The sequence below is a fragment of the Tursiops truncatus genome, chromosome 8, assembly GCF_011762595.2.
Source record: "Tursiops truncatus isolate mTurTru1 chromosome 8, mTurTru1.mat.Y, whole genome shotgun sequence".
In the NCBI taxonomy this organism is placed as follows: domain Eukaryota; kingdom Metazoa; phylum Chordata; class Mammalia; order Artiodactyla; family Delphinidae; genus Tursiops; species Tursiops truncatus.
In genome coordinates this window covers 20654849-20680692 of record NC_047041.1, presented here as the reverse complement: position 1 = coordinate 20680692, position 25844 = coordinate 20654849, and the positions used below count along the sequence as shown (strand labels likewise).

At 38.2% G+C, this 25844-nt stretch overlaps 1 protein-coding gene and 1 long non-coding RNA gene across 8 annotated transcripts in view; both read left to right on the top strand.

Moving 5' to 3' along the window:
• The window catches only part of SIK2 (salt inducible kinase 2), a 132082-nt gene that overhangs the window by 45070 nt on the left and 61168 nt on the right, over positions 1-25844 (top strand). Inside the window, exon 1 of one of the 7 annotated variants that reach the window (XM_073808220.1) lies at positions 20033-20165. The exons of the other annotated variants lie outside the window; for them this stretch is intronic. The gene's annotated coding sequence lies outside the window, so the exon portion shown is untranslated. Of the gene's footprint in view, positions 1-20032; positions 20166-25844 lie in introns of those variants that run through there. 7 annotated transcript variants of the gene reach the window in all.
• LOC141279318 (uncharacterized) lies at positions 8071-15309 on the top strand. Its single transcript, XR_012333333.1, has 3 exons — positions 8071-12857; positions 13086-13120; positions 14292-15309. It is a non-coding gene; the product is annotated as an uncharacterized lncRNA (long non-coding RNA).

Sequence of the window (25844 nt, the reverse complement as noted above, 5' to 3'; positions counted from 1 at the left end):
GTGTGGGGAATCTGCTGCTTACTTTTTTGGCTGTGTATACAGAGACTTTTTTTTTTTTTTTTGGCTGCATTGGGTCTTCGTTGCTGCGCACAGTCTCTCTCTAGTTGCGGAGAGCAGGGGCTACTATTTGTTGCAGTGCACTGGCTTCTCATTGCTGTAGCTTCTCGTTGTGGAGCTCGGGCTCTAGGCACATGGGCTTCAGTAGTTGCAGCACGCAGGCTCAGTAGTTGTGGCTTGCGGGCTCTAGAGCGCAGGCTCAGTAGTTATGGCACACAGGCTTAGTTGCTCTGTGGCATGTGGGATATTCCCGGACCAAGGCTCGAACCCATGTCCCCTGCATTGGCAGGCGGACTCTTAACTGCTGTGCCACCAGGGAAGTCCCTACAGGGACTTTTGATGATGATTATGACAGTGGTGATAGATGTTATTGAAAGAACAATGGCATGAAAAGCCTCTCCTGCCTCCCTTATGCTAGGTAGGTTAGGCAGAGGTCCCTTCTCTGTGGTCCCATAATGGCCTATGCATAGCTCTCAGTGCTGTACTTGCCATTTTACAATTATATGCTTCTAGATCTGTCTCCCCTACTAAACCGAACTCCTTGGGGGCACAAATGTTTCTTATTTATGTTTGTATTTTCAGTACCTGGCAGAGTGCTTAGCCCACAGCATATTGTAAATATTATGTAAACGTTTATTGAGGAATTGAGAGTATTGACTCTCTAACGTTGACGGATTGCTGTTTTGAACTAAGATTGCACTTCGGTGGACCAAGATAGTCAGCCCAAAACATACTTATATTGCTTTTAACCATTTCTCTGTTATTAATAGTTAAGTTGTTTACTTAATAGACAGTGTGTTATTTTTCAATTTACCAAGAAAGTTTAACATCCTCAGTGTATTCTCATTACAGAACCAAATTTGTATTTCAAATTTGGGTCTGTATAATTTGATTCAGTATAGTCAAATGCTATACATAAGCCTTAACATAAGGATACTTTGTCCTGGTTATTATATGACTTCAAGCAAGTTTATTACCCATTCTCCTTATGTATAACTCACCAATTTCTACTTTACTACTCTATGAGGATAACTGACATACTAGTTATCGCCACTTTTATCTCTCTTTAGAGAAATCCATTAATGGAAAGAAACAGGGACATGTTATTCATAATGCAAAATAACCAATTCAGTTTGGTTCTGAAATGCATGTTAACATTTTTTAAGTGTCCGATCTGAAATTTTGTTTTGCGTTGTTTCTTACAAGTAATATATGATCTTTACTGTTAATCATTGGCATTCCAAGTAAAATAATTATGCTATGAAACTCTGACCTGAGTTGCTTAGTAAGCTAGTTGCCCAATTCAATTCCCATTCAGTTTTCTTACTTAACTTTTCTTAAAAACTTCTATTCCTCCTTCATTATAATATCATCACACATGTTCATTGTTTTTATACTTTAAACAAGATGTTTAGCTAACTCAAATTCTCCTTGAGAGAGAAGTAGGAACCCTTTAAAGTCTTTCTTTTATTATTTTAACCTGAAGATAGAAAAGGAAACCTCAATGTCCCTTTTGTTCTCCAACAGCCTAAGACTAAATTTATGCAAATATTTACTGGACATCTATGATAAGTCATTGTTCTTAGTGCTGTGGACTACAAATTGAATAAGATGTGTTTTCTGCTTTCTAGTCAATTGGAATAAATGAGACATATTCTTATAACAATGACAAAGCTTAAAGAGCAAGGCAGGATTTTTTTAAATAAGATGGCATTTGAGTTGGAACTTGAAGGACTATTCAAAGGATCTAGTTTCTCTGATTGATACCTTTGGATAACTCTTAGATTGCTGCTGCCCTTGCTGATAAACTCCCATTTTGGCTACAGTCTATCTTTCTGTTTAAGTAAAGTATTACTGAATTGGTAATCCTTAAATTGATTTTGCATATATCTACTCTGATCCATTCATATGCTGATTTTATTAATTAGAATATGCTGCTATTCCTAAAAATCTGTTACTCCTTTATGCTGCCTTCAAGGGTGGAAGAGAATTTAGAGTGGGGGGAGGTAAGTTTCAGACGAAGGTAACAGCATGAACTAAGGTACAGAGTTTGAAAATTTTGAGGTTTATATAGAGAACAAAGCAGTTCAGGTTGACTGGAGCAAATGGGGGAGGAAAGGTGGATAGTAGGAGAATATAGTAATGGGAAGAGATAGTAAGGGTGTAAAAGATGGGTTAAAACTATATATATTATGGAGTTCTGTATATTTAGTAGACTAAGAAGTAATATGGGCTTAATTAATGCTATAAACATGGAAGAGCTGTTGAGAATTTTTAAATAGAAGGATGACATGATAGTTTTGCTTTAGAAAGATTACTTTGGATTGGAACTGGGAGATCCCAGAGCTATGGTGATCACCTTGACAAGTATTACAATAACCCAAGTGAAATGTAGTCAGGACTAATATGGGGTAATGTCAGCGGAACTCAGTTGGTGGGGGAGTGGAAGAAAGAAGCACCAGATGGAAGAAAGGTGGCAGAGAGAAAATGTCAAGCCCTGGCATTCTTTTCCAAAAGCATAAGAATAAGTGAAAGGTAAAAATGTGTCAGGAAAGGGTTTGAAAATCTAATGCCGGACCTGGGATACCTTTTAGAACATCTTTGACACATGATCTGTTCTCTTTTGGTGGCCAATTTGTTTGATACTGATCGTGTGATCATTTTGTTCACTTTTTATTTTCTTTTATAATCTCATTTGTTAAGTTTTTACTATCACTGCATCCATTTTTTTTGTCCTTCATCCATTATTTTTGGCCCCTTTTATTTAACAGCTTTAGTCTAATTTGACTTTCCCCTCTCCATCAACCCTCATGTGTCCTAAGACAGGGCTTGTTAAGTAGCAGAGAACACACTCAACCTAACTGTCATGAAGGAGAATGCAGTGACAGGTTACAGAGATGTCTTATGGTAATTCACGACTATGGAAAGATTAGCTGGGCATCATAGGAGCTAGAAAGCTGAAAGAATGTCTTTTTCTCGAAGGAGTAGTCTCATTCTTCCTAATGGCTTCTCTGCTTCTTGCTACACAGCTCCGTATTCCTCTTCTCTCTCTCTCCTAGCTGACTTCCTCTGCCTTCTTATTCCTTTTATAATGGCTCAGTCGAGTTTGAGTTTTTATATACTCTTTCAGTTCAGTTTCTCACAACTAACGGGCAGCTTCCCTCTTTGTCTCTTAGTCCTAGTATTTCCCAAGAGAAGGAATCTGATTTACCCAACTCACTCAATCCAAGTCCTAATATCCTTTCTGATCCAGCAGTCATTCAGCTACAGGTAATAAAAACCTGACTCAGATTGGCTGGACAAAGAGGAAATGTATTATCTCCTATAACAGGAAGTTCAGAGGAAGGGCAGCCTTTAGAGTTGGTTGATTGGAGACTCAGCAGTGTTATCAGGAACGCTGAGTTCCCTGCATCCCCTCACTCTGCCATCCTTGGGATTGGCTTTACCCTTAGTAAAATAGCTACAGCCATTCCAGGCATCACATCCAGATACAATGACATTCAGAAAAAGAAGTGGCCATTTCTTCCTATGGTCTTTTCTTAGGAGTGAGGAAATTTTTCCTAAAATCTGCCCTGGAAGTGAGCAGATTTTCCGTCATGTCTCATTGACGAAATTTGCAGTTAAAGATTTGTTTGGGTTAATAAACTCTGTTGGTAGAAAAGAGAAGCCACCAGAATATATAATTCCTGTCCTATCACTGGCAAGGGGAACGTGATTAAATCAGGCCCATCCCTGGAGTTGGAATGGAAGTCATTTCCCCCTGTGGTAAATGAAGCCTTATATTTGGAGAGTGAAAAGGAATGGTGGTCTATTGATGGGGACCCAAAAAAGTCCTTCTGTTCAAAGGTATACGTCCATGTACACTGGTATATAAGCTCTTCTTTAAAATGGAAATTATTGTGGGAGTTTTACCTGAAGAAAATTGAAGTTCTATCAGGATGAAAGATAGTTTACTACAATTATCTTTGGGTGAGGTATGTGCCCCTTTCCCAGTTAGCTATGGCCTGGAGGGAGAGGTACAGTGTATAGAATATACATAATATAAAACAAAACCACTTTATACTATAAGTGAGGGCTCTCCCAACAGGGCATGGCAGATAGGTACTATGAAATATATATGGTCTATACCTCTCTGGGATCCATTTTCTGAATTCTTACAGACACAATCCTTCCTCAGAGATTTTCAGTAATGAATACATTCATTTCAGTGAAACCGTGCTTCTTACTGTTGTCATGAAAAAACATTGAGTATTCAGTCACATAAAATTTTTGCAAAGTTTGGAATATAATTTAAAGAAGCTCACTTATTCACAATGAGGATTCCGTATAATAGTATAGTACCAGTAGAGATATTCTTGCCAAAACCTGAACCTAATAGATTTACTATCCAAGCTGTGTTATCTAATACGATTTTCAGAATTAATTTTTAGTAAGGAGTGTCACACTTTGCATGGCCTGCATCTTACTGAATTTGTGCATACTAATGAATCTAAAAATACTGAGTATCTACTATGAGAATCTCTTCTTGATACAGTATGCAAGCAAAAGATTCAAAATATAACATATGTTCATTGAAGAACAAGATTATTTATGGATCAAAAGGAAAACTAAAGTAGGTCAGAAGCCCAGAAAGCCTCTTCTTTTCAAATATATATGCCAATACACATATCTGCAGTTTGAGATGGGTTTTTCTTTTCTTTTATATTTATTTATTTATTTGTTTGTTTTGGCTGCTCCGGGTCTTAGTTCTGGCACATGGGATCTCCGTTGCAGCTTGCGGGATCTTTCAGGTGCGGGATCTTTCAGCTTCCAGAGGAGAAACATGATGGAACCTCGGGAGCGAGCCAAGTTCAAGCGCAAGTACAAAGTGAAGCTGGTGGAGAAGCGGGCGTTCCGCGAGATCCGTTGGTAGCTGCCACGGGATGTTGGAACCCCCGCCCTTCAATAAAGCACCTTCTGACCACCACCACCAACAACAAAAAAAACTCCTAAAAAGACTCCTAGAAAGCGTAGCAGATCTGGGCCCAGACGTGGTGGCTGTGGGGCGCTCCCTCTATCAGGTTTTGAGGCGGCTTGAGCGCCGGCATAGTGGGTGCTGAGGGGGTTGGACTGTCACCTTGCTGGGGGTTTTGGCTGTGTCCTGGGTGCTGGGCTGGGTGGGCGTGCGGCCGCCGGAGGTGAACAGAGCAATCAGGGCGTTCCAGGTGTTGATTCACACTGGCGGCTTCTTAGTTGCGGCATGCGGACTCATAGTTGCTGTGTACAGACTTCTTAGTTGCGGCGTGCATGCGGGATCTAGTTCCCCGACCAGGGATGGAACCCCTGCCCCCTGCATTGGGAGTGCCAACTCTTACCCACTGGACCACTAGGGAAGTTCCGAGCTGTTTTTTTTTCTTAATAAGCTTTGTTAGTAAGAAACCATAGAATGTAGAATAGGGATGGGGAAAGGAAGCAGGAAGGGCACCTAAGACAACTATATTTTTTACTTTTTTACCTAGAGCCCTGATGGTCACTTCTGAAAATGGTCTTAGGTACTTCCACAGGCCAGTATTTTTTACAGCATGTTTCGCAAAAGCTGATCCTTGACCTGCTCCTTGAAAAGGATTCATTCTGCAGTCACAAATAGTGGGAAATAACAAATTCTTCTCCAGGAGATTTATAATGCACATTAGTAAATTAAAGACTCTGAGAAGTAACACAAATTTCTCTAACCCTGTATTTTCCACACTTTCTTAATTACCAAGTCTCTCTTGTCATATAACATCTATTAACATCTTGCAGAGCATACTGAGAAACTGTTGAGGTCAGAGAGGAGTGTTCTTGAGCAGAGGAATAACATTATGAAAGCAGAGTTTTAGTAAGAACGACCTAATGATATGTAAGATGAATTGGAGACAGAAGAGATCGAAAGCCTAAAGTCCTGTTTGGAAGCTGTTGGAATAATTTGGTATGAAGAAGATGTCACAGATGGGATAATAATAGTGAATGTTTTCTATTCCTTAATTCAAATATTTATCAAGCCCAAACCGTATGCCAAATATTGTTCTCGATCCAGGGGATACAGAAAAAAAAATTCAAAATCTTTGTCCTTGTGAAGTTTATTTGTGTCCTAAGAGACGAAAAAACAATAAACAAACAAATACGTAAAATGTGAAGCGGTGAAGAGTGCTAAAAAGAGAAATAAAGCAGAGTAAAGGTAGAGTCCTTGGGCAGTGGTTAGAGGGAGACCTTTCTGATGAGTGAACACATAAGCAAAGACCTGAATTAGGTTAGAAAGAGAGCAATGTGGATACCTAGGCAGAGGGAACAGCAATGCAAAAACTTTGAGATAGGAGCCCAGTGTGGCTAGAGCAGACTGAAATGGAGGATGGTAGGAGAAGGGGAAAAGGAGCATGGGAAGGGACAGGAAATGAGTAAGATCACGGAAGGCCTTAAACATCTAATAAACCATGGTAAGGACTTCGGATTTTATACTGAGTGAGGCCGGAAGCCATTGGAGAGTTTTGAGCAGAGGAGTGACATAGTGTGACTTAGTTTTTAGGTGATCACTCTGACTTCTGCTTGGAGAACAGACTGGAGTGGAATTGCAGTGGAGACAAGGAGACTGGTTAGGACTATTGTCAAGGTCTAGACAAGAGATGACAGTGGCTTGGTCTCATGGGGTAGTGGTACAGGTGGTAGTAAGCAATTTGCTTAAAGATGAATTTTAAAGCTAAGAGTTGACAAGAATTTCTGTCAGTGATACCATGTGCCAGGTTTTATTTTAAGTGTTTAACACTAATTATTTAATCTTCATAAAAAACTTGTGGGGTAAGTACCGTTGTTATCTCTGTTTTACAATTGAGAGGACCACGGCACAGAAAAGTAGCTTGCCCAGGGTCATACAGCTAATAAGTGGTGGCACTGGATTTTGCACCCAGGCATCACAACTCCAGAACCTGTGCTCTATTATGTCATTCTGTCATCCTGGCCCCTACCCTCTCTAGGGAGGAATTAGAGGAAAACCTTGGGCCAGTACCAAGCAAACACTATATAATGCCTTCTGCCTTCTTCCATCCATCCGATATATGCAAAATTCACAAGAAATAAAATCAAAGTTTTTCTTCTTTAATCTGCTTATAAAACATTTGAGCTACATTCCACATAACCTTGTCCTTTTCCTTGTTTTTCTTTTTTTTTTTTTTTTTTTGGTGGTACGCGGGCCTCTCACTGTTGTGGCCTCTCCCGTTGCGGAGCACAGGCTCCGGACGCACAGGCTCAGTGGCCATGGCTCACGGGCCCAGCTGCTCTGCGGCATGTGGGATCTTCCCGGACTGGGGCACGAACCCGTGTCCCCTGCATCGGCAGGCGGACTCTCAACCACGGCGCCACCAGGGAAGCCCTGTTTTTCTATTTTTGAAAGACTTTGAAAGCGTCTCAGGGGAAATCATGTTTTCTGACTTTACCACAGGAAAACGTTGGGGCAGCATAAACTGGTGCTGGGCAGACTGGAGAGAGTGAGATAAGATTCCAGGTGTTCTTTTGGGGTTAATTCTGACAGTTCTTTGAAACATTCCCTCCCCACACACAACTTCTGTGAGAGAGATGGGATAGCAGTCAGGATGTTATAAATTGCCTTTTGTTTCCCAACTCCTGGTGGCCAAACTACTTTGAGTGATTCTGATGGTTGAAGCAGGAGAACGCTTACTGTTGCTCATTACCTTACTCTTATCTTCTCCTTTTTCTCCTTGGTTTGAGGGCTTCTGAGGAACTTCTGGGAGGGAGGAAGCAATCTTAGGAATTTACACATTTGAAATATTTTTTTCTGGTTTCTGATCTGGAATCTGAGGAGCTTGGAAGTCATCACTCCATCCTAACCACAAGTAAAAATCTGAACAAACTGAAAAATCAGCACAGAGCAAACCACTGCCCACCGCCCCAAATTAAAGCAGACAGGCAGATGCAGAGATCCACATCTTACCAGAGTAGAAGTCCACAGGAGAAACCTCTGAAGGAACCAGTACTGGGGTAAGAAAATCTGAATGATGAATTCTTGGAAACTCAGTGTGGACAAGTCTGAGAGTTAACAACTCCAGGGCGCAGGGTGGGTGTGGTCCATGCTTTTGTTTTAGAACTGTAGAAAGCTTCCCTTTCCCCCACATCCCACCACCATACCACTGAAGCCTACTTACTGGAGTTCCTTTTACCCAGTCATCATGTCCAGCTTTCAACAAAAAAATTACAAGACATATTAAAAGGCAAAAACCACAGTTTGAAGAAATAGAGCAAACATCAGACCAGACTCAAATGAGACAGGGATGTTGGGATTATCAAACTGGGAATTTTTAACAACTATAATTAATATGCTAAGGACTCTAGTGGAAAAGTAGACAACATGCAAAAACAGATGAATAATATAAGCAGAGAGATGGAAATTCTGAGAAAGAATCAAAAATAAATGGTAGTGATCAAAAACACTGTAACAAAAATGAAGAATACCTTTGATGGACTTATTAGTAGACTGGACATAGTTGAGGAAAGACTCTCTGAGCTTAAGAATATATCAGTAGATGGGCTTCCCTGGTGGCGCAGTAGTTGAGAGTCCGCCTGCTGATGCAGGGGACATGGGTTCATGCCCCGGTCCGGGAAGATCCCACATGCCACGGAGCGGCTGGGCCCGTGGGCCATGGCCGCTGAGCCTGTGCGTCCAGAGCCTGTGCTCCGCAACGGGAGAGGCCACAACAGTGAGAGGCCTGCGTACCGCAAAAAAAAAAAAAAAAAGAATATATCAGTAGAAACTTCCAAAAGCAAAGAGAAAAAAATTATTTTTAAATGGAACAGAATATCCAAAATCTGTGGGAAAACTACAAAAGGTATAACATGAGTAATGGGGAAGGAGGAGGAGAAGAGAGTAAGGAGCAGAAGCAGTATTTGAAGCAATAATAACTGAGAATTTGCTCCAAATTAATGTCAGACACCAAACCACAGATCCAGGAAGCTCAGAGGACACCAAGCAGCATAAATGCCAGAAAAACTATACCTAGGCCTGTTGTAATTCAAACTGCAGAAAATCAAAGATAAAGAAATAAATCTTGAAAGGAGGCTGGGATGGACTTACCTATAAAGGAAAGAAGATGAGAACTACATCCAGCTTCTCCAAGCAAGCAAGAAGTGAGTAGAGTAAAACATTTAAAGTGTTGAAAGAAATACTTTTCTCCAGTTGCATTGGCTGTAATCTAACCAAACAAATGAATGTTAAGTTAAATCTGACCCTTCTTCCACAATCCATTGAACCCTGTTCCTAAAATACTGGACTTGAGAGAATGTATGAAACAAGGAAGAAGGGAGTAGATCCAGATGCTGTAGGAATTTCATAGGATTTGGTGATGTATCAAGGGTGCTGTGAGGCAGGTATCGACCAGGGATGGGATGAAATGATGAGGGTAAGGCCAAAGTAGTTGTGAGATATTAGAATCAAAATTTAGAAATGCAGAGGACCACTGAGCCTACAGTTTTGTTTTGCATGGACTTTCGTTTTCCAAGTGTTGCTCAGTAGGTTACTGACCACCATTGAGGGTCAGAACCTTGGAGAGTTCCAAACTGAGCAGGGCAGGAGAAATACACTCTATTGCACTGGCATGTAGTAGACAGGATAAAGACTCTTACAACTGATGCTGAAGCAACACTCTTGTTTGCTTTCTCTTGGTATCTCCAAGATTTAAAAGGCTGGTACCTCTGCCTCCCTACAGCCTCATGGAGATCTTGGTGGAGCTAGAGATTTCAGTCTATCTTGTGGAACACGCACAAAGCCATCACAGTTACAATAGGATTTTCATTAAATGCTGATGTTACAAGAGGGACATGGGGCTTTCAGACACCTGTGCTTTCTCCTAAGGACTATCCTAAGGTATCATATTGCTTCTCTGTGTTATTTACTTCTATTTTGAAATTAATCAAAATCCTTTTTGGGGCTGGGAGGGTAGATTTGCCTAAAAGTTGCTTTCTGGTAAACACTTATGTTTGGAACTGAAAGATAAAAAAAGATATTCTGTGTATTAGAGTTGATTTATAAAAGCTGAAGTAATTCAGACTATTAGCAGCAACAACAGACTTTTGCAATATAAATTGCAGGCTGACTAGCCTCCTGTAATATCAGTAATCTGGTTTGTTTATTTGTTTTTAGGGTACTAACATTATCCAAACATTTCTATTTTCATTGTTGTTCTCTTTCTCCTCAGTTTTAGGGCATGTTCATGGTTTTCACATCAGATTGATACATTTCTAATGCTTCAATTAAAGCTTAAAAATTTTTTAAAAGATTAAAAATCTTTTTTTTAACCAGTCTACATTTATGATGCCATATTTAGCTAAAAATAGGAACTTGAATGTACATTTTAGGAAACAGCTAACTAGTAACTCCTGGTGCTAACAATAGTAAAGGGCAGAAAGTCTTATGAAAATAGAATAGAAATAACTAGAATAGAATAACTATGACATATTTATCCTCTGTTACAGTTCGAAGATGTATTCATTATCTTTTTATACTACCTGAGAGAACAGGAGAGTTAGAGCAAATTCCTGAATAGCTAACCGATTTGCAGTGCCAGAAATAAGTACAGTCTCTAAAAGGTGTGTGATTAAAAGCGTCTCCAGGATTGCATGAGCATTCTGATCAGATTTTAGAGATTAAAAAAAGGTTAGATTTAGTTATGGATAACACTAATACATATTAGGGAGAAAGATACAAGATTATACCAGAGATCTGTGTCTCTTTCAAGAGGCATCTTTAAAAATACTTATTAATGGCTATTACTGGTTATTTTAATTAAAGAGTATTATTTTGTTATATGACGCAGAAGACCCAGTTTGTGGTTGTGAACTGAATTTGGACTGAGACTTAATGTGTGGTTCACATGATACACATCAAAACATCAAGAGGCTAACTGCAGGAAACTTTTCAGATGGGCTGAGTAGAGGAGGGGAATTGTGTCCTGAGTATGAATTTGCAGCTGTGAAATTACAAGTGAAAACTACAGACTATGACAGAATGAAGGAGGGCCAGATGTCAAAGATGACTATGAGGGAACTACTGGCGCCATTAGTAGGAATGAGGAAGTTACAAAGAAAACCAGTAGGCAATGAGTTCCATTCGGAATATGTTAAGTATGAAGGATTGGGATGATATATTTACTAGATAGTTGGAAATTTTATTCATTTAACAAATATTTATCGAGCCCTAGAAATATCTTTTTTTTTAACATTTGATGAGATTGAGAGTAATACAGGTTTCTTTCCTACTCCTATAATCCCAATAATGTGGTCCCTAGGTAGATTGTCTTAAGGAAATATTTTAAGCCATTTATATAAGATATAATAATTGCTTTTTTTCCCCCACCTCTGTGTTACACCTTATGATAATCACAAATTGATGGCTTCCAAATTCAGACTGTTTTTAGTGTTGTTAAAAAAAAAATCTCGCTGTAAATGTATTAGGAAACATTGAATTGTGTGATCTGAATGATTAAATTACATGATTGTGATAATTATATCTCAATAAAGCTGTTAAAAAAATTATTCCTCACTGCACACCTTTCTGAGTAGATGTGGTTTAAGATCACTAGGGAAAGACCATAGTTCCATATCAGTGGTAGAATTTGTGACATACAAATAAATTACATTGTATTTGAGAGAAAGAGAGAGTAGATACCACTTAGTTTTTTTTTTTTTTTTAACATCTTTATTGGAGTATAATTGCTTTACCACTTAGTTTTTAGAATGAAGTTTCAAGCTAGTTTTTAGAGTAGAAAATGTAGATATTTTTCCTTTAATCTCGTCAACAAACATTGAGCACCTGTCCTACACAGCCAGGGGAGTCAGGAAATGTTTCCTTAAGGAGGTGATACTCTGAGATGAGTCTTGAAGGATGCGTAGGAATTAGTACAGTGAGGAGGGTGGAGATATTCAGAGGCAGCAGCCTGTGCAAGGGCAAATAGATGTGGGGAACTGCACTCAGTTTGGAATTACTAAAGGGAGGGGTGTGTGTCAGAGAGAGGGAGAAAAATCCTTCCATGTAAACACATAAAGATTCATCACAGTTCTTAACAGCTTCTTAGTATTTCAGAGTATGATTATATGCCATAAATTATTTAACCATTCCTCTATCAGTGGATGTTTAAATTGTTGCTTGGTTTGGGCTATTTCAAATAATATCGCACTGAACATACTTGTACACGTGTCCTTGCAAACTTGTGAATGTAATTCTGTCAAAGGTTAGGCCTTGGTTTTGATAGCATTGACAGATTTGAGTCATGACCAATCACACTTCATTGTATTGTATAATTTTTGAGTCAGTTGTTTTGATTAAATCAAAGGTGTTTTCAATTTCAGGTCATTTAGGGCCTTTTTCGGCCATGGTGAGGACTTTGGCTTTTACTCTGAGTAAAAGCCATTTTATATGGGAAGCCATGGGTGGATTTTGGGCAGAGGACTGATGTGATATTTAAAAATGTCTCTAAAGATCACTCTAGCTATTGTGTCAAGAATAGAAGACAGAGAGGCAAGGACAGAAGTAGGAAAACCAGTTAAGAAGCTACTGCAATTGTTCAGGCGGGAGATAATGGTGACTTGGACTAGAGGAGAAATGATAAAGAAAAATGGTAGGATTCCAGACATATGTCGAAGTTAGAGTTGACATGATTTGCTAATGGATTGTATGTGAAGAGAAATATTAACTCTCAGATGAAAGTTCTAGGCCTTTTCCTGAGTTGAGAAGATAGGGAGCGGCACAGGCTTAGGAGAAATGATCAAGTGTTCTATTTGGGGTATGTTAAGTATGAAATGCATATTAGTTATCCACGTGGAGTTGGTGAGTAGGCAGTTAATAGGTGAGGCTAGAGATCAGCATGGCCAATATTTTGTTAATAAATGAATGAAGCATTGATAGGTAAATCAGGAAGGAAATGTATAAGCAAAGTTTGAAAGAGAACAAGAATTACAGTTAACTCCTTTATTATGACTCACATACATGGTCCTTTTCTCTCTGTTTCCAGATAGGTCTCATTTTGACTCGAATAGAATTAAACTGGTAAGAGTTTGGAGAGGTGGGAAGGGGAGAATGCATTTGTCTGTATATATTTATTTCTCTCAGAATCTACCTGTATCTAAGAATGACAGTCCTCAGAAAAATAGTTGCTGTTAATCATTTTGTACAGAGATATTCTATCTTTATGGAATTGCTGTTTCATCAAAATGATTATAAAGAAAACCTCTTTTCATTTTGACTTGCATATTAAATTAGAAATGTTTTCCCACAAAAATCCCTAATAAGCTGAGTTGGAAAACCTCTTAGCAATTAAGATATTAATCACTTTGTGGTATACTGGTTATTGTAATTTACCCAGCCATAATGACTTTATGGTCATTAGACCTCAACTTTGCTTTGCCTTTTGAATGCATCATTTCCTTAACTTCCTAGCATCCTCTTTGATCTTGGCTATCCCTTTCTTACTGACTATAGACTACATTTCCAAACCCTACTCCACATTCTCAGTTCCCAAAGTATCTTTTCTACCTTTTATCTGTATGTTATGAGGATACCCATATTTGATAAAGCCTCATTCTCTTCATGGCACAAACTGCAACCTAATTATAGTAATTCAGAAGGCTGCCAGTTAAGTCTGTCATTTATCCGCGTGATGAAATTTTCTTTAGTAAACTCACTGCATCTGAATGATAAATCCATGCTGGCACTGACAGCTTAATCCTGTAGATTTCAAAGGATAGAATCCAAGGTCGTTGACAGATCTCACTGTTTTTTTCCAATTTGGTTAATAGACATCTTTATTTATGCAAAACTTAATGGTTCACAAATATTTGAGTAGTACATAAGTTATTCTATTTGAACTGTTGGTAATACTAGCACATGATGGGCTTTAGAAATAGGGCAAGCTCAGAATTTCCCCAAGGCTTTAGCTTCAGCTCCTCCTAGAGTTACACAGCTCTAAAAGTCCATAGTATTATGAGACATGTTAAACTGCCACAGAATATTCTTTGATTATGCCTAGAATGTTTAGTTAACCTTAGAGCAGCAATTTTTTAAGTGCACAATCAGAATTATGAAGGAATCCATTTATTTTTTATTGTTAACATTCTCGTAATAATTGGCTAGTTGAATAGTGATTGGATTTAGCATGTCTTAACAAATTCCCAGAAAGTAAAATGGACTTACCATTAATCTTTTTTTCCTTTGTTCAAAGAGGAAGGAACAAGAGGATAGAAAAGATTGATTAGAAGGATAGGTCAGAGACTGTTGAGAAACTGCTAACTAAACAACAGCAACAAGGTAGTCAGAAAACTCTTGCTCTGAAATCTATATACAACACCACCTCTGAGAGGATACGAGGACTTTTAATGCTTTTCCAGTCGTGGAGCCATGTTCTAACTTGGAAATGGAGCTTTGAGAAGGGTGCATTTTCTAAACTCTGTAGATCTGGACACTATTAGTTTTTGTTTTTGTTTTTTAACTCTACCTAACCTTACTGGTTTATTATAAAGGATACAAATGAACATCTGATGAAGAGGTACATAGGGTGAGATCTGGAAGAGTCCCAACCTACAGGAGCTTCTGTCCTCATAGACTTGGGTGTGCCACCCTCCCAGCACATGGATGTGTTTGCCAATTCTGAAGTTCATCAGATCTCCCTGTTTGTTTGGGTTTTTTTGAATTTTATTTTATTTATTTTTTTATACAGCAGGATCTTATTAGTCATACATTTTATACACATCAGTGTATACATGTCAATCCCAATCGCCCAATTCATCACACCACCACCACCACCACCCCTCCACTTTCCCCGCTTGGTGTCCATACGTTTGTTCTCTACATCTGTTTCTCAGTTTCTGCCCTGCAAACCAGTTCATCTGTACCATTTTTCTAGGCTCCACATATATGTGTTAATATACGATATTTGTTTTTCTCTTTCTGACTTACTTCACTCTGTATGACAGTCTCTAGATCCATCCACGTCTCAACAAATGACCCAATTTCGTTCCTTTATATGGCTGAATAATATTCCGTTGTATATATGTACCACATCTTCTTTATCCATTCATCTCTCGTTGGGCTTTTAGGTTGCTTCCATGACCTGGCTATTGTAAATAGCACAGCACTGAACATTGGGGTGCATGTGTCTTTTTGAATTATGGTTTTCTGTGGGTATATGCCCAGTAGTGGGGTTGCTGGGTCATATGGTAATTCTATTTTTAGTTTTTTAAGGAACCTCCATACTGTTCTCCATAGTGGCTGTATCAATTTACATTCCCACCAACAGTGCAAGAGGGTTCCCTTTTCTCCACACCCTCTCCAGCATTTGTTGTTTGTAGATTTTCTGATAATGCCTATTTTAACCGGTGTGAGGTGATACCTCATGGTAGTTTTGATTTTCATTTCTCTAATAAGTAATGATGTTGAGCAGCTTTTCATGTGCTTCTTGGCCATCTGTGTGTCCTCTTTGGAGAAATGTCTGTTTAGGTCTTCTGCCCATTTTTTGATTGGGTTGTTTGTTTTTTTAATATTGAGCTGCATGAGCGGTTTATATATTTTGGAGATTAATCCTTTGTCTGTTGATTAATTTGGAAATATTTTTTCCCATTCTGAGGGTTGTCTTTTCGTCTTGTTTGTAGTTTCCTTTGCTTTGCAAAAGCTTTTAAGTTTCATTAGGTCCCATTTGTTTATTTTTGTTTTTATTTCCATTACTTTAGGAGGTGGATCAAAAAAGATCTTGCTGTAATTTATGTCAAAGAGTGTTCTTCCTATGTTTTCCTCTAAGAATTTTATGGTGTCCAGGCTTACATTTAGGTCTCGAATCTATTTTGAGTTTATTTTTGTGTATGGTGTTACGGAGTGTTCTAATTTCATTCTTTTACATGTAGCTGTCCAGTTTTCCCAGCACCACTTATTGAAGAGACTGTCTTTTCTGCATTGTATATCCTTGCCTCCTCTGTCATAGATTAGTTGACCATAGGTGCATGGGTTTGTCTCTGGGCTTTCTATCCTGTTCCATTGATCTGTATTTCTGTTTTTGTGCCAGTACCATATTGTCTTGATTACTGTAGCTTTGTAGTATAGTCTGAAGTCAGGGAGTCTGATTCCTCCAGCTCCGTTTTTTTCCCTCAAGACTGCTTTGGCTATTCGGGGTCTTTTGTGTCTCCATACAAATTTTAAGATTTTTTATTCTAGTTCTGTAAAAAATGCCATTGATAATTTGATAGGGATTACATTGAATCTGTAGATTGCTTTGGGTAGTATAAACATTTTCACAATATTGATTCTTCCAATCCAAGAACATGGTATATCTCTCCATCTGTTGGTATCATCTTTGATTTCTTTCAACAGCATCTTATAGTTTTCTGCATACAGGTCTTTTGTCTCTGTAGGTAGGTTTATTCCTAGGTATTTTATTCTTTTTGTTGCAGTGGTAAATAGGAGTGTTTCCTTAATATCTCTCTCAGATTTTTCATCATTAGTATATAGGAATGCAAGAGATTTCTGTGCATTAATTTTGTATCCTGTAACTTTACCAAATTCATTGATTAGCTCTAGTGGTTTCCTGGTGGCATCTTTAGGATTTTCTATGTATAATATCATGTCATCTGCTAACAGTGACGTTTTACTTCTTCTTTTCCAATTTGTATTCCTTTTATTTCTTTTTCTTCTCTGATTGCCATGGCTAGGACTTCCAAAACTATGTTGAATAATAGTGGCTGGAGTGGACATTCTTGTCTTGTTCCTGATCTTAGAGGAGATGCTTTCAGTTTTTCACCATTGAGAATGATGTTTGCTGTGGGTTTGTCATATATGGCCTTTATTATTTTGAGGGAGGTTCCCTCTATGCCCACTTTGTGGAGAGTTTTTATCAGAAATGGGTGTTGAATTTTGTCAAAAGCTTTTTCTGCAGCTACTGAGATGATCATATGGCTTTTCCTCTTCAATTTGTTAATGTGGTGTATCACATTGATTGATTTGCATATATTGAAGAACCTTTGCATCCCTGGGATAAATCCCACTTGATCATGGTGTATGATCCTTTTAATGTGTTGTTGGATTCTGTTTGCTACTATTTTGTTGAGGATGTTTGCATCTATATTCATCAGTGATATTACTCTGTAATTTTCTTTTTTTGTAATATCTTTTTCTGGTTTTGGTATCAGGGAGATGGTGGCCTCATAGAATGAATTTGGGAGTTTTCCTTCCTCTGCAGTTTTTTGGAAGACTTTGAGAAGGATGGGTGTTAGCTCTTCTCTAAATGTTTGATAGAATTCACCCGTGAAGCCATCTGGTCCTGGAGTTCTGTTTGTTGGAAGACTTTTAATCACAGTTTCAATTTCATTACTTGTGATTGGTCTGTTTGTATTTTCTATTTCTTCCTGGTTCGGTCTTGGAATGTTATACCTTTCTAAGAATTTGTCCATTTCTTCCAGGTTGTCCATTTTATTGTCATATAGTTGTTTGTAGTAATCTCTCATAATCCTTTGTATTTCTGCAATGTCAGTTGTGATTTCTCCTTTTCCATTTCTAATTTTATTGATTTGAGTCTTCTCTCTCTTTTTCTTGATGAGTCTGGCTAATGGTTTATCAATTTTGTTTATCTTCTCAAAGAACCAGCTTTTAGTTTTATTCATCTTTGCTATTGTTTTCTTTGCTTCTATTTCATTTATTTCTATTTTCATTTATTTCTGCTCTGATCTTTATGATTTCTTTCCTTCTGATAACTTTGGGTTTTGTTTGTTCTTTCTCTAGTTCCTTTAAGTGTAACATTAGATTGTTTATTTGAGGTTTTTCTTGTTTCTTGAGGTAGGCTTGTATAGCTTTAAACTTCCCTCTTAGAACTGCTTTTGCTGCATCCCATAGGTTTTGGATCGCCGTGTTTTCATTGTCATTTGTCTCTAGGTATTTTTTGATTTCCTCTTTGATTTCTTCAGTGATCTCTTTGTTATTTAGTAACGTATTGTTTAGCCTCCATGTGTTTGTGCTTTTTACTTTTATTTCCCTGTAATTCATTTCTAATCTCATAGCATTCTGGTTAGAAAATATGCTTGATATGGTTTCAATTTTCCTAAATTTACTGAGGCTTGATTTGTGACCCAAGATGTGATCTATCCTGGAGAATATTCCGTGCGCACTTGAGAAGAAAGTGTAATCTGTGATTTTTGGATGGAATGTCCTATAAATATCAAGTAAATCTATGTGGTCTATTGTGTCATTTAAAGCTTGTGTTTCCTTATTAATTTTCTGTTTGGATGATCTGTCCATTGCTGTAAGTGAGGTGTTAAAGTCCCCCATTATTATTGTGTTACTGTTGATTTCCTCTTTTAGAGCTGTTAGCAGTTGCTTTATGTATTGAGGTGCTCCTATGCTGGGTGCATATATATTTATAATTGTTATATCTTCTTCTTGGATTGATCCCTTGATCATTGTGTAGTGTCCTTCCTTGTCTCTTGTAACATTCTTTATTTTAAAGTCTGTTTTATCTGATATGAGTATTGCTACTCCAGCTTTCTTTTGATTTCCATTTGCATGGAATATCTTTTTCCATTCCCTCACTTTCATTCTGAGTGTGTCCCTAGTTCTGAAGTGGGTCTCTTGTACACAGCATATATATGGGTCTTGTTTTTGTATCCATTCAGCAAGCCTGTGTCTTTTGGTTGGAGCATTTAATCCATTCACGTTTAAGGTAATTATCGATATGTATGTTCCTATGACCATTTTCTTAATTGTTTTGGGTTTGTTTTTGTAGGTCCTTTTCTTCTCTTGTGTTTCCCACTTAGAGAATTTCCTTTAGCACTTGTTGTAGAGCTGGTGTGGTGGTGCTGAATTCTCTTAGCTTTTGCTTGTCTGAAAAGCTTTTGATTTCTCCATCGAATCTGAATGAGATCTTTGCAGGGTAGAGTAATCTTAGTTGTATGTTCTTCCCTTTCATCACTTTAAGTATATCATGCCACTCCCTTCTGGCTTGTAGAGTTTCTGCTGAGAAATCAGCTGTTAACCTTATGGCAGTTCCCTTATATGTTATTTGTCATTTTTCCCTTGCTGCTTTCAGTAATTTTTCTTTGTCTTTAAGTTTTGCCAGTTTGATTGCTATGTGTCTCAGCATGTTTCTCCTTGGGTTTATCCTGTGTGGGACGCTCTACACTTCCTGGGCTTGGGTGGCTATTTCCTTTCCCTCGTTAGGGAAGTCTTCGACTATAGTCTCTTCAAATATTTTCTCTGGCCCTTTCTCTCTCTCTTCTCCTTCTGAGACCCCTATAATGCAAATGTTGTTGCATTTACTGTTGTCCCAGAAGGCTCTTGGGCTGTCTTCATTTCTTTTCATTGTTTTTTCTTTATTCTGTTCCACAGCAGTGAATTCCACCATTCTTCCAGGTCACTTATCCGTTCTTCTGCCTCAGTTATTCTGCTATTGATTCCTTCTAGTGTAGTTTTCATTTCAGTTTTTGTGTTGTTCGCCTCTGTTTGTTCTTTAATTCTTCTAGGTCTTTGTTAAACATTTCTTGCATCTTCTCCATCTTTGCCTCCATTCTTCTTGCTGGATCATCTTCACTATCATTATTCTGAATTATTTTTCTGGAAGGTTGCCTATCTCCACTTCATTTAGTTGTTTTTCTGGGGTTTTATCTTGTTCCTTCATCTGGTACATAGCCCTCTGCCTTTTCATCTTGTCTCTCTTTCTGTGAATGTGGTTTTTTTTCCCACAGGCTGCAGGATTGTAGTTCTTCTTCTGCTGTCTGCCCTCTGGTGGATGAGGCTATCTAAGAGGCTTGTGCAAGTTTCCTGATGGGAGGGACTGGTGGTGGGTAGAGCTGGCTGTTGGTTTGGTGGGCGGAGCTCAGTAAAACTTTAATCCACTTGTCTGCTGATGGGTGGGGCTGGGTTCCCTTCCTGTTGGTTGTTTGGCCTTAGGCAACCCAACATCGGAGCCAGCCCACCCGGGTTCTTTGGTGGGGCTAATGGCAGACTCTGGGAGGGCTCACGCCAAGGAGTACTTCCCAGAACTTCTGCTGCCAGTGTCCTTGTCCTCACAGTGACACACAGCCACCCCCTGCCTCTGCAGGAGACCCTCCAACACTAGCAGGTAGGTCTGGTTCAGTCTCTTATGGGGTCACTGCTCCTTCCCCTGCGTCCCGATGCACACACTACTTTGTGTATTCCCTCCAAGAGTGGAGTCTCTGTCTCCCCCAGTCCTGTCGAAGTCCTGCAATCAAATCCTGCTAGCCTTCAAAGTCTGATTCTCTAGGAATTCCTCCTCCTGTTTCCGGACCCCCAGATTGGGAAGCCTGACATGGGACTCAGACCTTCCTTCCAGTGGGTGGACTTCTGTGGTATGTGTTCTCCCATTTGTGAGTCACCCACCTAGCAGTTATGGGATTTGATTTTACTGTGATTGTGCCCCTCGTACCATCTCATTGTGGCTTCTCCTTTGTCTTTGGATGTGGCGTATCTTTTTTGGTGAGTTCCAGTGTCTTCCTGTTGATGATTGTTCAGCAGTTAGTTGTGATGGCCACTATTAGTTTAAACTCTGGCTTTAATAAAATTTTCAGGTTAGTGAGAAAGGTATCAACCTGTGTCTTAGAGTGCTTTGTTTTAAACTTTTGAGTGTCAGGAGTATGTGGTAATAGCATTTGGTTTTCCTGATAGTAATGATTAGAAACCCATGCTAATCTCTTTTCTGGTTAACCACACCTGTAACACAAGGCTAGCCAGTTAAACCACCTGGAGACATCATTAAATGTAAGAGTTGAATCTGCAAACCCGACTCTATGAAGTCATGTCCTGTGTCGAATATTAATGTTTCAAGGACCACAGGAGAAAACTTTGCTCAAGACTATACCTGTTCCTCTGTTATTCAGGATCATCACCACTAAATTCTTAGAACCAGTAGGGGTCATAAGCATTTACAGCTTTTCTCATGTTAAAAAGAAACATTTATTAATTAGCTATGTGATACAATTCAGAGGCCTTAATTGTATTTCTGTCACTCTGAGAACTCTTGTTTTGGCACACTAATAGTAGCTTTATGAAATGTTAGCTCTTGTTATCTAAAACTATCAGAGGTAGGGATCCAGGCTTTCCTGCCTGTGTTAGACCCCTCAATACTGCCCAAACTAAAACCATTTACCTTTTATCTTTCCTGTGAGCTTCCTGGATTTGATCTGTTTTCTAGTAGTCATTTCCACCTAGGATTCTGTCCTTTCCGCGTCACTGCTGATTGAGTAGTAGCTTTAGAACTGCCACCCCAATACATCTAACTTCTCTCCAGCCCTAAACTAAGTGCCCTAGGGATTTTTGTACCATAAATTACAGAGAGAAGAGGTGCGATAAAAATAAACCAGGGGGGAACTGTACAGTTAAAAATGGTTAAGATGACAAATTTTGTTATGTATATTTTACCACAATAAAAAAATTTTCATAAATAAACCAAGGGAAATTTGAAGTCACATTTTTACACAAAGCTGATATCCACTGAAGTACTAATATTGAATTAAAAAGCAGCCTTAGAAATTGTATTAAGTATATTTAGAAACTGAGACCTAGAAAGGTTAAGTGATTTGCGTAAGAGCTGATAATAGAGCGTTTTCAACATTAGCCCATGTTGTTTCGGAGCTATCTTCTTTACTTACTTCCTTGACTTAGGAGTAGCCATAACTAACCCCTCCGCCTATTTTATCTTTCTTTGGAATTGAATCATAGTTGGTTCTTCAGAACCATGTCTAATCAGCACTGAACCTGGAAATAGGAGGCAGTGGGTAAGTCTAGGTGCTAATAGTGGGCAAACTGGCTTGGAAAAAGTGATCAATTGACCTCCTTCTGCGAGGAAACCAGACTAATCCTTTTTGTATCATCGTATGTAACAGAGACAAAAATTAATGTAGTCTACATGAGCAGTTCCCAACCAGTTTGTTCTTCAAGGCCAATCAAATTGGTTTTGATATCTAAAAGTCATCCAGGTGTGTAAAAATAATACAAGTGTACGTATAATAGGGAACACAAAATATTACATAAATTGTGTGACAAAAATGGCCAAAAGATTTCTTGGTACAATTGTAGTTCATTATATAGCTGAGCAGTCCTCTCTTTTCTAATATTGAAAATTTTATCAGTCATATTTCTGCTGTGATAATGTTACATAACTTCACAATTCAGTGATTTACATCAACAAATTTTTTGTCTGTGGGTCAGCTGGGGTCGCTTTATTTCAGGCTATATGTTGGGTTCAGATGTGCTCCACATGTTTCTCATTCTGAAGCATGGTAGAAACACAAGGGATCAAGTCAAACCACACATATGCCCCATGACCAAGACCAAAGGCAATAGGGCGGGGATATATACCATCTATTCTACTGGGAAGCATTGCAGAGTTACACAACAGAGAGTATAGATATGTATAATCCTTTTACAGGAACAGAGTAAAGAAATGGGAACAAAATTCTACCACAGACACATTTCAACCTTGTAATGTCAGTTTTTTACTGAATTAACTGTCGTCTTTGATTTCTAAATAATTGAGCGAGTAGCTAGGGACTTGTTTTTTCCAGCTAGTCCTTTCCTTTCACTGTTCTCCTTTCTCCTCTCTGACAAGTGACTTCACAATGTCATTATTACTTACCTGTGTAGGACCCCAGGAAAAATACATTATAGTCAAGCCACTGGATGATAAACTAAAGGGCTTGACTTTTCCTGAATTTGTTTGGCCAAGAAACGTGATTTGCTCTTTAACTAATTTTGTTGCAAGAGCTTCATTGAAAAATTGTACTTGCCCAGACCAGCTTAAGCTACAGTCTTGAGTTCTCTGTGCACATTTCTGAATGAAGCAATATAGCCTGGCTTCATTGTTTTCCACTCTCAATTCACCTGAAGAACTCAATGAAAAAATAAAAGAAATATATTTGTCCTTTGAGTTATGAGTGAATGACAACAATGTCTTAGATCTCAAGTATTTGCTAACACTGTATCTTTAGAGTATATATACAGAAGACAAAATATTAAAATTAACAAGTTTTCTTCCTCCTTCATCAGCATCTTATTCTGTAAGCTTGGCATTTGAATCCTAATTCCTAAAAATTGCATGGTTTGGTAAACCACAGCCTGTTCTTTAGACTGTACTTCTTTCATTCTTAAGAAATAATTGCATATCAAAATCAAAATTGCTATCTGGATGTATTTATCTGTGTAAAGAATGTGTTAGAAGTGTGACCAGATTGCGTTTATAAATATTATTATAACACTACCATAAGTTGAGTAAATAGCACACAACATCAGTAGTTCAGTTTAGAGTGAGTCATTTATCAGTCCAGTCATATTCATTACTCGGAAATAATTCACAACAGACTTTGAGGTCCTATAGAGATGATAAAAATAGGTGAGATGAAAATACCTATTTAAGGAATTGTCTGGAATGTTTAATGCCATTGAGATGACATCATCATCTGGTAGTATTAAATATGACTGGGTACTTTCCTAGGCTATTCAGTTGACTTCTTTTTTTTTAATTATTGCCTTAAAAGCAGTTCTGGTACAGTTAATGAAATGTTACTACATATATTGAAATCAGTAAGAGAACCCAGCTCTTGCTCTGGAATTATATTGAGAGGGTTTATGATGTTTCAGACAGTATCTCATCTTATGTGTGTAAGCCTGACATCTCTTCTATTGTCTTGAAGAGCTAAAGTTTTTATTATTTAGCCTTCTTTTCTCATATGTATTATAAATTTGTTTGCATTATTAGGGACTGAATTTTATTTCCTTCTGGCTCTCACATCAGCCATCAGGACTGTTCCCACAGGGGTGCTTAAATCTTCTGTTTAAATTTTTGCTTTATGGAACTGTATTGCTTATTAATATAGAGTTCACAGTTTCAGATTATTTTTAAGTAATTTTAAAATGTAAGTTAGATAAGGTCTCTCACCTACTTAAAACCATTAACTAATGTCCCAATATTTTAAAATACAGACTCCCTCCTCAGGCTTCTAAATTCTTGCTGAGTTTGACCTTGCTTCTTCAGTTTCATCATATGCCTTCCCCTTTTCCTTGATCTTTATGCTTTAGCCTCATTGGTTTCTTCTGGGTTTCATGAGTGTGCCACATCTGTTCCTTGAATGCTTTTCTCCCCAGTTGAAATAGTACCTTCTCATAAAGGCCTCTCATGATCACCCTATATAAAGTAGCTCCCCCAGGTACTTTCCAGAGGATCACCCTATTTCTCTGGCATTTATTATACTTTAAAATTACAATTTTGTATTTGTCTACTTATTTATTTTTGTTTCCTCCAACCAAATACAAGTTTCATGAGGCCAAAGTGCTGAGCGTAGTGGCTGACACAAAGAGGTCACTAAAGTATTTGTTTTTGGTTTTTTTTTCTTTATTATTTTTTTTAACATTTTTATTGGAGTATAATTGCCTTACAATGGTATGTTAGTTTCTGCTTTATAACAAAGTGAATCAGCTATACATATACATATATCCCCATATCTCCTCCCTCTTGCATCTCCCCCCCACCCTCCCTATCCCACCCCTCTAGGTATTTGTTGAATGAATGAATAAACAGATGACTCTTGTACTGTAAACTCACAATAGGGACTTCCCTGGTGGCACAGTGGTTAAGAATCCTCCTGCCAATGCAGGGGACACGGGTTCAAGCCCTGGTCCGGGAAGATCCCACATGCAGCGGAGCAACTAAGCCCGTACACCACAACTACTGAGCCCACGTGCTGCAACTACTGAAGCCCATGTGCCTAGAGCCCATGATTCATAGGAAGAGAAGCCACTGCAATGAGAAACCCGTGCACCACAACAAAGAGTAGCCCCCAGTCGCCACAACTAGAGAAAGCCCTCACACAGCAACGAAGACCCAACACAGCCAAAATATAAATTAATTAATTTATAAAAAATAAACTCACAATAAAATTTGACTTTTTCCTTAATTTGATTCCATGAGAGAGAAAGCGTTGTGCTTCAAGATTGACCTGAAAAGAATCAGTACAATTGAGGGCCCAAGTCTTCATATGCTACTGTGCTCATTATTCTTTTGCAATTGAATTTATTCTGATTCATAACTGAGATGTGTCTGTGTGTTTTTTTTAAGATCTGTACACATATATAGAAACTGGGCCAAAAATCATGTTCTTTTACTTGTTTATCTTTACAAGTCTTGCTTGATTTGCTGTATTTGAAATTGGAAATATATTTTTTTCTAATGCATATTTTGTGTTATAACTACTAGACTCTTACTAGACACTGCAGACAGCATATTTTCATGCAACAGGGTAAAGAAATTGCTGTGTATAGATGGAAGTCAATAGGATAGATATGAAAATAAAACACTCTAAAAATATTCTCTGCCATAAAGTTAGAATTCATGTGTGGAGCAGTTAAGGTAGGACCCTCCCACAAAGAACAAAATTTTGGGTTTTTTTACTGAAAAATCCAGGTAGTCAGGGGTCTAAATAACTTTTCCTAGGTCACTTAGCAGTGAGAAGTAGAAACAGCATGCATAATCAGGCTTGTCTGACTCCATAACTTTTTCTGCTATATTTTGATATCTTCCTAGGTACAAGGAAATCAGAGATTTATTTTACTTATTTGTTTTTTAAAGATACAACAATTTTTTGAAGTCATCAGTTTGTTTGCATCCATTACTATCATCAGATATTGCAGTCTGTTGGCTTCTATGTGTGGTTTATATGTAATGTTAGAAAAGTTTGACCATATTTGCTTTTAATTGTTGCTGAAAACTTAAAAGTAGAGTCACAGGAGT